The following is a 16,292-nucleotide window of genomic DNA, read 5'->3' as shown; positions in this document are numbered from 1 at the left end:
CTAATAAGTTCTGATCATATTATGCTTTTTATGGCCATTCATTTATGTCACTATTCTTTTAATGATGTGTCTTAATCCTTGTGTGTGGACCCATTGAATGAGAATGATTTGACACCCATTTGTCTGATATCATTTGTCTAAAAGTGATAGTGACTGCGAAAAGAAAATGTTTTTTAATGTTATTTTTGTTCCAGGATTCTCCCTGGGATGCTGGAGAACCCTATTAATTTAAATGTCATCTTTACAGCAAGAATGACCCACATGTGAATTATTTATGGCTGAATGGTTCTCCATAAAACTGTCTTCAGAGCCATCTTCACGTCCTTGTTTCTCATGCTGTAGATTATGGGGTTCATCATTGGGGGGGGTCACAGTGTAAAAGACAGACACAATTTTTTCCAGACTAGCAGAGTCTTTAGACACCGGTTTCAAGTACATGAAGATGGCAGTGCCATAAAATATGGTGACAACAATGAGATGAGAGGCACATGTAGAGAAGGCTTTATATCTGCCCTCAGAGGAGTGTATTCCCGCAATGGTAAAAATGATGTGGATGTAAGACATCAAGGTGAGAATGCATGGCATCAGCAACACAAAGACCCCAACATAGAATATCACCATCTCAGCAATATAAGTGTCAGCACATGCCATCTTTATGAGGGTTGTAGCTTCACAAAAGAAATGGTCAATAACATTGTTACCACAGAGAGGCAACTGTAGTGTGAAAACTGTGTCTAGGAGTGCCACTAGGCATCCACTTGCCCAGCAGGAGCCTGCTAATATATTACATGCTGATTTGTTAATAATAGTTGTGTAACGCAAGGGAAATAAGATGGCTACATATCTATCATAGGCCATAACCGCTAGAAGCACACATTCTGTACCGCCCAAGAAAAGGTAAGTGTACATTTGAGCTGCACATCCAGAGAAGCTCATTCTTCTTGAGGCAATGAGTTGGTTCAACAAATTAGGGACAACTGCCATTGAGTAGCTGATATCAATAAAGGAGAGATTAGCCAGGAAGAAGTACATAGGAGTGTGAAGGCGAGGCTCACGGACACAGACTGTGATCAAAAATGCATTCCCTAAGACAGTGGCCATGTACATATGTAAGAATAACACAAAGAGAATAATTTGGGTGGTGTGGTCCTCAGATAGACCCAGTAGAAAGAACTCAGTTACCGAACTCCCATTCCATCTCTCCATGAAGCCACCACGCCTTGTCTATAGTAATAAAGAAAAGAAACAGTGAACAAATTTATGAAGAATGAAGACCACAGATCAATTATTGCAAAAAGTGCACAGCTCTGCTGCAAACACATGGACATGTGCTTCCATTTTGTAATCCTAAAGATAATTTCATCACCCCTTCCCTTCATTAGCAATCTAATTGGATGATAGTGCTACAGGCAGATAAAAGAGTTTTAATGATCCCTTCAGAGTACCCTGAAGTTGAAAGCCAGTAGTGGTAGTGGGGGGGCTGACACTCACCCATTGAAATATTGTTTACAGTTCTCTCAACTTTGACCCTCTTGTTCATCTGAAAGCAGCTAACGAATGCGATTGGAGGAGGGTACAATGTGCTGTGTGCTATGGCTTGAGGAGCGCCAAAGGAGCCAACTCATGATGCTGCATTCTGAGTTGTGCTGAGTGATAATCCTGAAGGTTTGCTGTCATAAAAACACCTGTCACAATTACAATTTTTCATGGGTAATGGACGGCATCATGGAAACCACCTGTTTCCCTTTCAGATTTTTCATGTGGTTAAAACAAGTGGAAAATGGGAACAAAAAGGGACCATCATTTGGGCAACAAATTCAATTAAGGGCCTTGTAATTGTGGGGCCCACATGTTATTCCCCATCCTGGGCGTTAAATTTGCCATGACTGGCGACTGGAATGGCAGTACCATCTGGAAACAGTAATTGTAGGTCCAAAACATCCACTCTATTTTACTGGCCAACAGAGACTTGGTCCAGCTGAAAAGAGAGAGAGAAATTATGAAAAGTAAGGCAACTGGAAATGGGGCATGCACAGAAAAGGACAAAATTAAGCAAATGAAAGGAAAGATGGAAGGAATTTGTGATGGAAAGAAAAGGAGATGAAAGGAAAGAATACAATAAAAGTCAATATATAATGAAGAGAATGAAATTGAAGATGGATGGATGATGGAGAGCAAATAAAAGTTAAGATGGAAAGTAAAAACGAAAGATATCAATCAATCAATAAAAACTTTATTTCGGTCAGTATGACCTTAAAAGTGCAAATAACAATGCATACAAATTTGTTCAAAGACAGTTTTTAAACAAGAGTAGGCATAACTTGGCATACATATTAGTCGATAAAGATTGCCTAACACAGTTTTAGGATGTCCTCTAATCAGTTTACTTCACCAGATAAATTGATCGCTTCGGGTATGGCAGTGGATTGGTCAGGACAGGAGGCAGTGCTCACATTTGAAAGTGCATAGTGCGAAATTAATAAATAATTTAAAAGATTAATTTATCCTAAAACATAGTCTCAGATACTACATAGAAAAGATTTAATTAAAACATTATATGGACATTATGTTGCCGATTCCAATCCTGTAAAACCCGGGTATGAATCGTCGTACGGAGCGTATTATCTGTACGACTCGTAACCTGGAAATCCACGAACAATCCAGCAATTATGATTCATACAGAAATAACATTTCCATACGAATCGTACAAAACACCGTACGGCTAAAAAATACCTACGAGTCTGATCCTGGACAGCGCGTACGCGACGTCCGTACGGAGTCAGACAACGTTTTACGGACCAGCAAGTACGAATCGTCCCTACGTCACTACGGACAGCTATTTTTTTATGGCAGCCAAAAACTCCCGGAAAACTGAGTCTGAAGTGAAAACGGAGCCCCGGTACGCGATAGACAGCCATGGACCCCATCCTATGTGTCATCCCGGCCCTCTTAGCCTACAACCTGGTGCACCGAACCCGAGGCACACACCGCAGAAGGTGAGAACAACACCCAGGGGCCAAGGGGGGTGAGGGGCAGGAAACATACCCCCTACCTAAATTAAAACCTACAATATTGAGGACATACATTACCTCCAGGGTCTGGTCACTTCGCCGGGCGTGTCCACCAATCCCTGCGTCCCGCAACAACGGAAGTGGACGTGTAAGCGTACCCCTACGGCAACACTACAATAGTGATATGCACCGTACTCACACATCCATAGCGGGGTACGGTCCATATCACTATTGTAGTGGGGCCGTAGGGGTACGTGTGGTACGGCCCATACACACTCTCTGAGAGCGTGTGTACGGTCCGTATCACTATAGTAGTGGTGCCGTAGGAGTACACGTGGTACGGACCGTACACACGCTCTCAGAGCGTGTGTACGGCCCATATCACTATAGTAGTGGTGCCGTAGGAGTACGCGTGGTACGGACCGCACACACACTCAGAGTGCGTGTGTACGGTCCGTATCACTATTGTAGTGGTGCCGTAGGGGTACACGTGGTATGGACTGCACACACGCTCTCAGAGCGTGGTACAGACCGTACACACCCTATGAATGCAGGGGTACGGTCCGTATCACACATACCCCTATGGCACCAGTACATTTGAGATACAAGGCGTACACACACCACGAATGTTGGCTTACGGCCTGGTGCAGCATATTACCTTTATGTTGGTGTGTGTGTACTGTAGGCCCAGGACAGCAGTGTACTGCAGCAAGGGGGTGGGTGGGTGGGTGGGTGGCTGCATAGGATTACCAGTAGTGGACAGACATGTGAGGGGTGGGTGCAGAGGACTCCCATCAGTGGACAGACATATGTGGGTGGGTGCAGAGGACTCCCAGCAGTGGACCGACATGTGAGGGGTGGGTGTATATGACTACCAGCAATGACCAGAGACATGGGTGTGGGTGCATGTCACTATCAGAAGTGGACAGACATGTGAGGGGTGGCTGCAGAGGACTCCCAGCAGTGGACAGATATATGTGTGTGGGTGCAGAGCAATACCAGCAGTGGACATAGACATGGTGGTGGGTGCATATCACTACCAGCAGTGGACAGACATGTGAGGGGTGGATGTAAATGACTGCCAGCAGTGGCCTGCAATATGAGGGGTGGGTGCAGAGGACTCCCAGCAGTGGACAGAAACATGGGGGTGGGTGCATATCGCTACCAGCAGTGGACAGAGACATGGGGGTGGGTGCATATCACTCCCAGCAGTGGACAGACATATGTGGGTGGGTGCAGAGGACTCCCAGCCCGTGAGCTCGTTGTCTCCCCAGGGGGGGGGCAAGTTTAGTCTCAGTGAGATCTACACGGCAATAAAAATGATAGCTCCTGGTAAGGCAGCTGGGCCTGATGGCCTCCCTGGAGACCTTCTTCTCCATGACAGAGAACCTTGGGCTGAGTTCATCCTACAAACCCTGAATAGCATCGTAATTGGTCACCCTGTACCTGAGTCCTGGAAAGGGGCAGAGGTGGTGGCCATTTACAAAAAAGGAGATGGAGAGGACCCTGCCAACTACAGACCAATCAGTTTGATCGATGTGATTCAAAAAGTGGTCGGCAGGGTTCTCTTAACCAGGATCAGGGACTGGATTGATGAAGCTGGTATCCTGTCCCATCTTCAGGCAGGTTGTAGGCAAGGGGTTGGTACAATCGACCAGGTCTTCCGATTCTGTACTATATATTGGAAATATGTAACCATTTAAAAGGGCAGCCTCTACCTGGCTTTCATCGATCTCAAGACAGCTTTTGATTTGGTACGTCGCTCAAAGTTGTGGCAAGTTCTGGCTGACCTTGGTATCCCTTCCCTAATCCTGGACCTCCTCAAACGGCTCCACAAAGGTAATTTTGCAAGAGTAAGGTGGGGCCACCAGGGACAGATGACCGAGAGAATAGCAGTAGGGAGTGGGGTCCAACAGGGCTGTGTTTTGGCGCCGACCCTGTTCTCCCTCTTTGTAAATGGGGTGGCAAACTATTTGAGGGTTGACGGGGTCGATGCGCCAACCCTGAGTGAGGAAAAAACCCACCCTGCTGTTTGCAGACGACACGCTGCTGATCTCCAAAAGCCCTATGGGCCTCCAAAAACTTTTGACTTGCTTAACTGACTTTTGCAATACTAGGGGCCTCAAAATCAATACATCTGAGACTAAGCTAATGGCTATGTCCCCTTCCAAAAGCTTCAGGAATAATATCAGGGTGGATAACTCTAATCTGGAGCTGGTGACAGCCTTTGACTATCTTGGGGTGCGGGTTAACAACAAGCTGAATTGGGCCCCGCATCTGTCTAAAATGCTCCTGTGTCATAAACGAACAGCGGGAGCCATAGCGAGACACCAGAGCCTGTCATACAGCCGCCCAATTGCTGCAGCAATTGAGGTCTACCAGGGGAAGGCTCTATCAGCATCCCTCTACGGTGCGGAACTTTGGGGATTTGACAATGTCACAGATCTGACTAAATCGGAAAACAAGTTTTTCAGAGACGTAGTGTCACTCCCCCAGTCCACTCCCCTAGTTCCCCTCCGCAGCAACCTTGGTAGATACCCCATAAGTGACGTGGTGTTAGAAGGCGACCTCAGAGGGGCCCGGAGGGGCCCTGACTGCCCTGAGACCCACCCTCGAGGTATCGTAGCCGGGCACTGGCGGGAGATTCCTCAGGGGGAGGAACCTCGTATCTAGGATCGCACACTTGGCACCACACGACAGAGAGACACCACACAAGGAGTTCTTACGAGCAGATCAAGTTAGAGTAGTAGGATCTTTATGATCCGCACGGCAAATATGTACAAGCAGAGTGTGGGCTCTCAGAGTCTTGGAGGGGGGTAGCGGGACAGTCTTTGGGGATATGGATCAGATGCAGGAGCGTACCCAGCGCACAGCTCACAATCCTCGAGCTGGGGGGTACACTTGTCGTCATGGGGTCCGGCGGGACCAAGAGAGTCTGCAGGAGCCGCGAGTCACTCAGCTAGGCCCAGATACCAGTTCGGTGGTCTTACGATCTTCGAGGAGCCGCGAGTCACTCAGCAGGGCTCAAGCACAAGTTCGGAGGTCTTACGATCTTCAGGGAGCCGCGAGTCACTCAGCAGGGCTCAAGCACAAGTTCGGAGGTCTTACGATCTTCAGGGAGCCGCGAGTCACTCAGCAGGGCTCAAGCACAAGTTCGGAGGTCTTACGATCTTCAGGGAGCCGCGAGTCACTCAGCAGGGCTCAGGTGTTCCAAGGCGAATCTGCCGGACGGTCCCTGAGCGCCCCTTGTTAGAGGGCGACCCCTCTTTGATGTCCGGAGTCTGTGCAGGCAGGGGTCTTGTCACCTGGGGGGTTGCTTGTTGGGGTTTCCTGCCATTGTCTTTTGATCCTTTCAGTGCCGGGTCGTGAGGAGTCCCAGACACCCAGCAGGCGTGGAGCCAGCCCTCGGGGAGGCCGGCAGGTCGATCGAAACCCACCGTTCTAGGGAGGCGCAGAGGTGTGATAGAAACTGCTCCTCCCTCTCTCATCCCAAGGGGAGCGCGATGTGCTCCAGCCGGAGTGGCGCCTCTAGGCCAGGGTCGCGCTGGGGCCAGGCAGCCATCTTGGTGCATGAAGTGGGCACGCGGGCCCGGTGTGGCCGAAGGGAGGAAGGCCATGGACGGGGATGTCAGGGTTGGGTGCGTGTGAGTTTCGGGTAGGGAGGATCGGCTAGGCCGGGGGTTTGGGGACTGTGTGATGTGCAGGGGTCGTGTCTAGCTATGGTGCGATGGCCGGGTCTAACATGCGTCCCCCCCAGCTGAAAGCCGGAGAGAACTACCCATCTTCTTGGGGGTTCTCTTCGCTGAGGCGGAAGAACCGGGAGAGGCATTCGGCATTGGCGTGGTCATTCCCAGGGCGATGTTCGACGGTGAAATCCATCCCCTGGAGGGAGATTGACCACCGCAGTAACTTGGGGTTTTCCCCTCGCATCTGCATGAGCCATCGCAAGGGGCGATGGTCGGTTTGTACCTTGAAATGGGTGCCGAACAGGTAAGGGCGTAGTTTTTTCAGGGCCCAGACTACGGCGAATGCCTCTCGCTCGATGGTGCTCCATCGTTGTTCCCTGGGCAATAGCCTTCGGCTGAGGAAGGCCACGGGCTGGTCTAGACCTTGGTCATTCACCTGGGAGAGGACGGCCCCGATGCCGTGCTCGGAGGCATCAGTCTGTACCACGAACTCCTTAGAGTAGTCGGGGGCCTGGAGGACGGGGGCAGTACACATGGCCACTTTCAGGGCCTCGAACGCCTCTTGGCAGGCAGGGGACCATTGCACCTTCTTGGGCTCTCTTTTGGATGTGAGCCCCGTGAGGGGACCGACCAGGCTGCCGTAATTCCTGATGAATCTCCGGTAATAGCCCGTGAGGCCTAGGAAGGCCCGGACCTCCGTTTGGGTCGTGGGTGGTTCCCAGGCTAGGATGGCGTCGATTTTGGGCTGTAGGGGGGCGACCTGGCCGCTTCCGACCTGGTGTCCCAGGTAGGTTACTGAACCTTGCCCAATCTGGCACTTGCTGGCCTTCACGGTGAGGCCTGCCTGGCGCAGGGCGGTCAGTACCCTCCGAAGGTGCTGGAGGTGCTCACTCCACTCAGAACTGAAAACTGCGATATCGTCGAGATATGCAGCACTGAATTTTTCCAGCCCGGCCAGGACTCTATTTACCAGCCGCTGAAAGGTGGCCGGGGCATTTTTCATCCCGAACGGCATCACGCGAAAGCGATAGTGCCCATCCGGGGTGGAGAAGGCGGACCGCTCCTTGGCTCCTTCTGTGAGCGCAATTTGCCAGTAGCCACAGGTGAGATCGAAGGTACTGAGGAATCGAGCAGCCCCGAGCCAGTCAATGAGCTCGTCGGCTCGGGGAATGGGGTGGGCATCGGTTCGGGTGACTTCATTGACCCCCGGTAGTCCACGCAGAAGCGGAGTTCTGGCGCGACCCCGGGGGCGGCTGCTTTGGGGACTAGGACCACGGGGCTGGCCCAGGGGCTATCTGAGGGCTCGATTACGCCTAGGGTCAACATTTTTGAGACTTCGGCCTGGATACAGGACCGGACCCGATCAGGGACTCGGTACGCCCGGTGTCTCACTGGCGGACTGTCCCCGGTATCCACGTCATGGACACACCAGTCGGTGACCCTAGGGACCAGGGAGAAGAGGTCCGAAAACTGCCCTAGGAGCTGGCGGCAATCTTCCCGTTGCTGGGGAGTGAGAGACGGGGAGAGGCTCACCCCTTCTACGGAGCCGTCCTTCTCTTTGGTGCACAGGAGATCGGGGAGAGGATCGGACTCCTCCTCGGCCCCGTCATCGGTGGCCAGCAGCAGACTCAGCTCTGTTCGCACAAAGTGGGGCTTGAGGCGGTTCACGTGAAGGACCCGGAGGGGGTCCCGGGGAGACTGGACGTCCACTAAGTACGTGACCTGGCTCTTCCGCTCAACCACTTTGAAGGGCCCTGTCAATTTATCCTGGAGGGCGCAGGGTTTCACTGGGGCCATGACCCATACCAGCTGGCCCGGCTGGAATTCGACCAGTGTGGCATTCTGGTCGTACCAGCGCTTCATCTCTTCCTGACTCGCCTCCAGGTTGGCCTCGGCCATCTCTCGGAACCTTCGAGTCTGATTTCGGAGGGTCAGGACATACCGGAACACATCTCGGGGGGGGCCTCGAGTCGCCGCCTCCCAGCCTTCCTTGACCAGGCTGAGGGGCCCCCTGACGGGGTGCCCGTAGAGTAACTCAAAGGGGCTGAACCCCAAGGACTTCTGGGGCACTTCGCGGTAGGCGAATAGGAGGCAGGGGAGCAGGATGTCCCACTTACGCCGGAGGGGCTCTTCCAGGCCCGCGATCATCCCCTTCAGAGTCCGGTTAAACCGCTCCACCAGGCCATTTCCCTGGGGGTGGTACGGGGTGGTGAATTTATAGGACACCCCGCATTGTTGCCATAAGGACTTCATGTATCGGGATATAAAGTTGGTACCGCGATCGCTCACGACCTCGCGGGGGTAACCCATGCGGGAGAAGATTCCCATCAACGCCCGGCCCACCACGGGGGCCGTGACGGTGCGCAGGGGGATGGCCTCAGGGTAACGGGTGGCATGGTCCACCAGGACGAGGATGAACCGGTGCCCTTGGGAAGTTGGGGGGTCCAGGGGCCCCACAATGTCGATCCCGACCCGCTCAAAAGGGGTACTGACGACAGGGAAGGGTTGGAGGGGAGCCTTGCTCTTCCCTCCGCTCTTCCCACTGGCCTGGCACGTGGGATAGGACTTGCAGTGGGCTCCTACCTCGGCTCTCATCCGGGGCCAGTAAACGTGGATCACGAGGCGACTGTACGTTTTGTCCTGGCCCAAGTGGCCTGCGAGGGGGACATCGTGGGCCAAGCCCAGAAAGAGGTTTCGGAAGCGTAGGGGTACCACCAGCACCAGGCCAGACCCTAGCTCCACCGACTTCTGTTCACTGTACAGGAGGCCATTCTCCCAGTACATCCGGTGTGTCCCCGTCTGGTCGCCCGCGGCCTGGGCCTCTGCCTGTTGCCGGGGCCCGTCCAGGGAGGGACAGGAAGCCTGCTCTCGGCAGAACTCTTCTCGGGAGGGGCCCCCCTCGTGGCGCCACTGGGCTAATTCGGGCAGATCGCCGAACTCGGTGACTGGGTTGGAGTCGGAAGGCGGGGGTTCGTCACTGGCGATCGACCCCTCGGGTGGGGTAATGGGGGGACCCTCTGCTGGGACCATCCTATCTTCAGGGGTCGGGGCGCCTTCGACTTCCCTCAGGGGGTCAGTCGGGCCGCCATGGATCGAGTGGTGGCGCATACCCACTCAGGGAGGCCCATCATCCCTAGATGGGTCTTGCGCTCAATCTGTCTCCAGGGGGAACTTTCCAGGTCGTTCCCCAGGAGACAGTCGACGGGCTGGGAGGTTCTCACTGCGACCTTCAGTTTACCGACCACCCCTCCCCACTCAAAGGGCACCAGGGCTACTTTACATAGGCTTTCAGTATTGTCGGCTGAGATGACAGGGCAAAAGACGTTGGGGAGGACCTGGTCTTCGTGTACTAAATGGCTAAGGACCCCGGTGATGCTGGCCCCGGTGTCACGGAGGGCTTCTACTTGGTGGCCATGGATCGTTACTAGCTGCCCATATTTCTTTGTGTTAGGGGGTAGGAGGCTCCCAGGGACCATCTCTCTATCTCCTAAGGATACTAGTGCCATAGCGGCGGGTTCCCACTCCTCGGCCTCCTCAACCTCCTCCCCCAGGGCTACATTGGCGATCTGTCTAGCAGGGGGTGCTACCTGGGTGGTGCGTGGGGCCATGGGGCATTCAGGGTCGTAGGCGTAATGCCCGGGTTTCTGGCAACGGAAACAAGTGACGTTTACCCGGTGCCCCCGTCTAAGGGGGGGAGCGGATACAGCAGGTGGGGGTGCCGGGAAGGTTGGAGATTGGGACTTCGGGGGACTAGCTTGGGACTCTCTCTGCCCTCCCTGGTTTCCCCCCCCTCTCTGGCGGGGTGGGCCCTGACTGGCTCGGGGGTACTCTCCTACAGGGCCCCGGGAGACCCGGGTGTTGGTCCAGCGATCCGCCTCGACAGCCAGCTTTCTCGGGTCCGTGAGCTTGCTGTCGAGCAGATGTTGGCGTAGTTCTACAAAGCAGTTGGCCGCCAGGTGTTCCCACAACATAAGGTCGGTTAGTTCTTCCAGGGTGGTTACCTTGCTGCCCTTAATCCAACCATCGAAGGCGCGGCTGAAGAAATGCACATATTCCACCCAGGTGGTACCCGGGATCTTCCGGCAGTCCCGTAACCGCTGGCGATACATCTCCGGGGTGAAGCCGTACCTTGTGAGGAGGGCCGCTTTCATGTGTTCATAGGACGTTTGCATGGAGGTGGGTAGGTCGAGCAGGGTGTCTCTCCCTTCGCTCAGGAATCGTCCCGATAACCCAGCCCCCCAATCTTTCTGTGGGACCCGATGGGAGGCCATGGCGACCTCGTAGGCCCGAAACCACTGCTGAATGTCATCATTTTTATAATATTCTTTGACCACATCCTTGGGGATGTGGACCTTCTGTTCCGTCGGAGCGGCTGCCTCCCGGTTCCCCGGGGGCCGCGCTTCTTCGTTCCTGGCTTTTAGTTCTATTTCCTTTAAGCTGCGTTCATGCTCCAGTTGAAGTTTCTTTCCCTCGTGTTCTCGCTGGAGTTTCTTCTCCTCCAGCTCTCCTTGTACTCGTAACTGTTCTACTGCTAGCTTTTTCTCTGCTAATTTCAGCTCGCCCTCAATTTTGAGTTTCGCTAATTCGAGCTCGTGATGGCGACTTTTTTCTCTGTCTGCGAGTTCCTCTGGGGATAGGCCCCCGTCGGGTACGAAGCCTCGCACCTGGTTGTTGCTGCGTTCTCCTTGGGACGGTCCAGCTTCGTCGTGGGGTTCCCCCGCTCCTTCTGGCCGGGAGGCCCCTGAATCCACCCATGCTTTCAGTGCCTTTTGCATATCTTCTTTGGTGTTGAGACCAGTGGTAGCGATTCGGAGTTCCTTACAGAATTGTTTTAGTTCTTTGTGAGTGTACTCTTCCAGCTGTTCCACCTGGAACACGGCACTGGCGTCGTCTTCCACGAGAACCGCAGCGTTTCCTTCTGCCATCTTTGTCGGTAGTGCGTCAGCCGTTCACGGTACGATCTCTAGATTATGGGCCCGAATCCCGACGCTTGCCACCAATGTTAGAAGGCGACCTCAGAGGGGCCCGGAGGGGGCCCTGACTGCCCTGAGACCCACCCTCGAGGTATCGTAGCCGGGCACTGGCGGGAGATTCCTCAAGGGGAGGAACCTCGTATCTAGGATCGCACACTTGGCACCACACGACAGAGAGACACCACACAAGGAGTTCTTACGAGCAGATCTTTATCAAGTTAGAGTAGTAGGATCTTTATGATCCGCACGGCAAATATGTACAAGCAGAGCGTGGGCTCTCAGAGTCTTGGAGGGGGGTAGCGGGACAGTCTTTGGGGATATGGATCAGATGCAGGAGCGTACCCGGCGCACAGCTCACAATCCTCGAGCTGGGGGGTACACTTGTCGTCGTGGGGTCCGGCGGGACCAAGAGAGTCTGCAGGAGCCGCGAGTCACTCAGCTAGGCCCAGATACCAGTTCGGTGGTCTGACGATCTTCGAGGAGCCGCGAGTCACTCAGCAGGGCTCCAGCACAAGTTCGGAGGTCTTACGATCTTCAGGGAGCCGCGAGTCACTCAGCAGGGCTCAAGCACAAGTTCGGAGGTCCTACGATCTTCAGGGAGCCGCGAGTCACTCAGCAGGGCTCAAGCACAAGTTCGGAGGTCTTACGATCTTCAGGGAGCCGCGAGTCACTCAGCAGGGCTCAGGTGTTCCAAGGCGAATCTGCCGGACGGTCCCCGAGCGCCCCTTGTTATAGGGCGACCCCTCTTTGATGTCCGGAGTCTGTGCAGGCAGGGGTCTTGTCACCTGGGGGGTTGCTTGTTGGGGTTTCCTGCCATTGTCTTTTGATCCTTTCAGTGCCGGGTCGGGAGGAGTCCCAGACACCCAGCAGGCGTGGAGCCAGCCCTCGGGGAGGCCGGCAGGTCGATCGAAACCCACCGTTCCAGGGAGGCACAGAGGTGTGATAGAAACTGCTCCTCCCTCTCTCATCCCAAGGGGAGCGCGATGTGCTCCAGCCGGAGTGGCGCCTCTAGGCCAGGGTCGCGCTGGGGCCAGGCAGCCATCTTGGTGCATGAAGTGGGCACACGGGCCCGGTGTGGCCGAAGGGAGGAAGGCCATGGACGGGGATGTCCGGGTTGGGTGCGTGTGAGTTTCGGGTAGGGAGGATCGGCTAGGCCGGGGGTTTGGGGACTGTGTGATGTGCAGGGGTCGTGTCTAGCTATGGTGCGATGGCCGGGTCTAACACGTGGCAAGACTGCGCCCTTTATTATACTGGGTCAGGCTCAGAAGGTCCCCGGATCTAGGCCAGAAGGACATACTTCAACTTGGAGCTCGTTTTAAGATCTCTTGGGTATCCAATCTATACAAACTGGTGGTAGAGCTAGGTTTGGGCGAGTACTGGGAGAACCAGAGCCCCCCCCTGTAAGGCCATCGTAAAAAAATCTATTGGGACTGGATCAATGCTGTTATCTTGAGGTCCCAGAGAGGCATCCTCAGTGAGAAATTCATAGGCATTAAACCTATGCCTAGATTGGAGGCCTTTTTGGACCTGATCGAGTCCCCAAGCGATAGGTCTCTTTACCTCAAGCTGAGATATGGTACTCTACCAATACACAAGTTCCAGACAGGGTGGAGTGGCGAGCAGGGTGCTGTTAAGGGCTGCCCAGGTTGTGCCTCCCCTACTGAATCCATCGCCCATTTTCTTTTTGCTTGTCGGGCCTACAGCCAGGTCAGATCTAGATGGCTGAAACCCGTATGCATAAATCTGGGCTGTAGGTCGTATAGGGTGGCCTTGCGCATCCTAACCTATGAGACGACAGTCCCCAGTGTCATCTGTGGGACTGCAAAGTTCTTGGGGGGGGCCTGGAGGATCAGACAGAGGCTACTTAAGAAGTGTTAGCTATTGAGCCGAGTTCCAACGTCCCTTGCCTATGCCCCAGTCCCCAGCCCTATTTAAAAGTCGTCTACTGTTGTTGCATTTGTTCTTTTTCTATACTGTACTCATTGTAGAATATCCCTTTTCTGGGGCTTACGAATTATGTTGTTCTAGACATTGTTAAAATTTCTCCTTTTTTATATGGGAACCCCGCTGCTGCAGGGGTTTCTTATTTTAAACATTGTTTTTATAATGTTTTATACTTTTATTATATTTTATATATCGAATAAAGTTATTGACTGGACTCCCAGGAGTAGACAGATACATGGGGGTGGGTGCATATCACTACCAGCAGTGGACAGAGACATGGGGCTGGGCGCATATCACTCCCAGCAATGGACAGACATGTGAGGGGTGGGTGCAGAGGAATACCAGCAGTGGACAGAGACATGGTGGTGGGTGCATATCACTACCAGCAATGGACACACATGTGAGGGGTGGGTGTATATGACTCCAAGCAGTGGCCTGCAATATGAGGGGTGGGTGCAGAGGACTCCCAGCAGTGGACAGAGACATGGGGGTGGGTGCATATCACTCCCAGTTGTGGACAGAGACATGGGGTGGGTGCATATCACTACCAGCAGTGGACAGACATGTGAGGGGTGGGCGCAGAGGACTCCCAGCAGTGGACAGACATATATGGGTGGGTGCAGAGGACTCCCAACAGTGGACAGACATGTGAGGAGTGGGTGCAGAGGACTCCCAGCAGTGGACAGAGACATGGGGGTGGGTCCATATCACTACCAGCAGTGGACAGAGACATGGGGGTGGGTGCATATCACTCCCAGCAGTGAACAGACATATGTGGGTGGGTGCAGAGGAATACCAGCAGTGGCCGAGACATGGTGGTGGGTGCATATCACTACCAGCAGTGGACAGACAGGTGAGGGTTGGGTCTATATGACTCCCAACAGTGGCCTGCAATATGAGGGGTGGGTGCAGAGGACTCCCAGCAGTGGACAGAGACATGGGGGTGGGTGCATATCACTTCCAGCAGTGGACAGACATGTGAGGGGTGGGTGCAGAGGACTCCCAGCAGTGGACAGACATATATGGGTAGGTGCAGAGGACTCCCAGCAGTGGACAGACATATGAGGGGTGGGTGCAGAGGACTCCCAGCAGTGGACAGAGACATGGGGGTGGGTGCATATCACTACCAGCAGTGGACAGAGACATGAGGGTGGGTGCATATCACCCCCAGCAGCGGACAGACATATGTGGGTGGGTGCAGAAAAATACCAGCAGTGGACAGAGACATGGTGGTGGGTGCATATCACTACCAGCAGTGGACAGACATGTGAGGGGTGGGTGTATATGACTACCAGCAGTGGCCTGCAATATGAGGGTGGGTGCAGAGGACTCCCAGCAGTGGACAGAGACATGGGGGTGGGTGCATATCACTCCCAGCAGTGGACAGACATGTGAGGGATGGGTGTATATGACTACTAGCAGTGGATAGAGATATGAGGGGTGGCTGAAGAGGACTCCCAGCACTGGACAGAGACATTGGGGGTGTACATCATTATCAGATGACCACAACTCCATGGGTGTATGTACGCATCCCTAACTTTTGACTATGATGATAGTGCCATAACAACACATCACTGACAGCAGTGTCCCACTCCCAGGAGGATGGATGTCTTTCTGCCACTGCATGACACACCACATGTCGTTGTGAGGACAAATAACACATGCATACCTACCCCTGGTGGATGCAGCACAATACACACACTGAGATCATGCCACAAGACTGTATAGTCATGTCACTGCCTACTAAACTAAGAGAGCCAAAGGGAACACACACTGTCACGCACATCCCAGGACTGATAGGAATGTACAGGTGCTGGGACAGCCACCAAGATGTTGTCTCTCATGGAAGGAATAGGGTGGAGTTCCAACAGATACAATGCCCACAATTGGGAATCAGGTGCCTAAATACCCTGCAGAACAAGTACCATATGTGTGCTAGGCCAGGATTACACACATGCATAGTGCTGAAAAGGGAGAATTTCTCCATGAAGGCATTTCAACATACTCAATACACAAGTACAGTGACTAGCAAGGATCGCACAGACGATGCAGCCGGAGACATTGCTGAGCAGGCATGGCCATAGTTGAAGGGATCCGTCACCAACAAAGGAAATGTAGACACAGGTCAGCACAACAATTGTGCAACTCTTTGTAGGGAAGATGTCAGGTGCCACAGAGGAAGGAACACTCCTTGGGACAATGTCTCAAAACCAAAATAACACACACTACCAATGATTCTTTGCAGATAAATTGTGATGGCACGCAGATACCATGGTCCACCTCATGACCATCAGACTAGAACATTTCTCAGAACCATAACACAATACTACAACACCAACTCCTGAAGCCTCAGCACCAACATCAAAACCTGAAATGCAATAGTGTTCAAAGTAAAAATAAAATGCTTTATTCAGCATAATTTGATATTTTTTTTTTATTAAATCACAATATATACAAAGGCCAATGGCCAGTCCTTAATAGAAGTCCTTGGGGGGACACATGGGCATGCGTCTCCCCTAGCTTGCCTGCACAGTGGAACCCTCAGGTTCGTCGACCAGGGGGGGGGGAGCATCATGTGGGGAAGGACCAGGCACAGCAGGGACAGGAGGGGGAAGGGTAGGTGTGGTGGGTGCAGGGGTGGACGTCTCCACCACAAGGGGTGGGGCAGCGCCAAAGGT

At 53.3% G+C, this 16,292-nt stretch overlaps 1 pseudogene; it reads right to left on the bottom strand.

Annotated features, from left to right (window-relative positions):
- Positions 1–272: 272 nt before the first annotated feature.
- LOC146822298 (olfactory receptor 2D3-like) lies at positions 273–1,206 on the bottom strand (annotated as a pseudogene).
- Positions 1,207–16,292: the final 15,086 nt, after the last annotated feature.

Source organism: Triturus cristatus, chromosome 6 (assembly GCF_964204655.1).
Source record: "Triturus cristatus chromosome 6, aTriCri1.1, whole genome shotgun sequence".
Lineage (NCBI taxonomy): Eukaryota > Metazoa > Chordata > Amphibia > Caudata > Salamandridae > Triturus > Triturus cristatus.
Note: the sequence above shows the minus strand (reverse complement) of the source record. Positions and strands in the feature narration are given on the sequence as shown.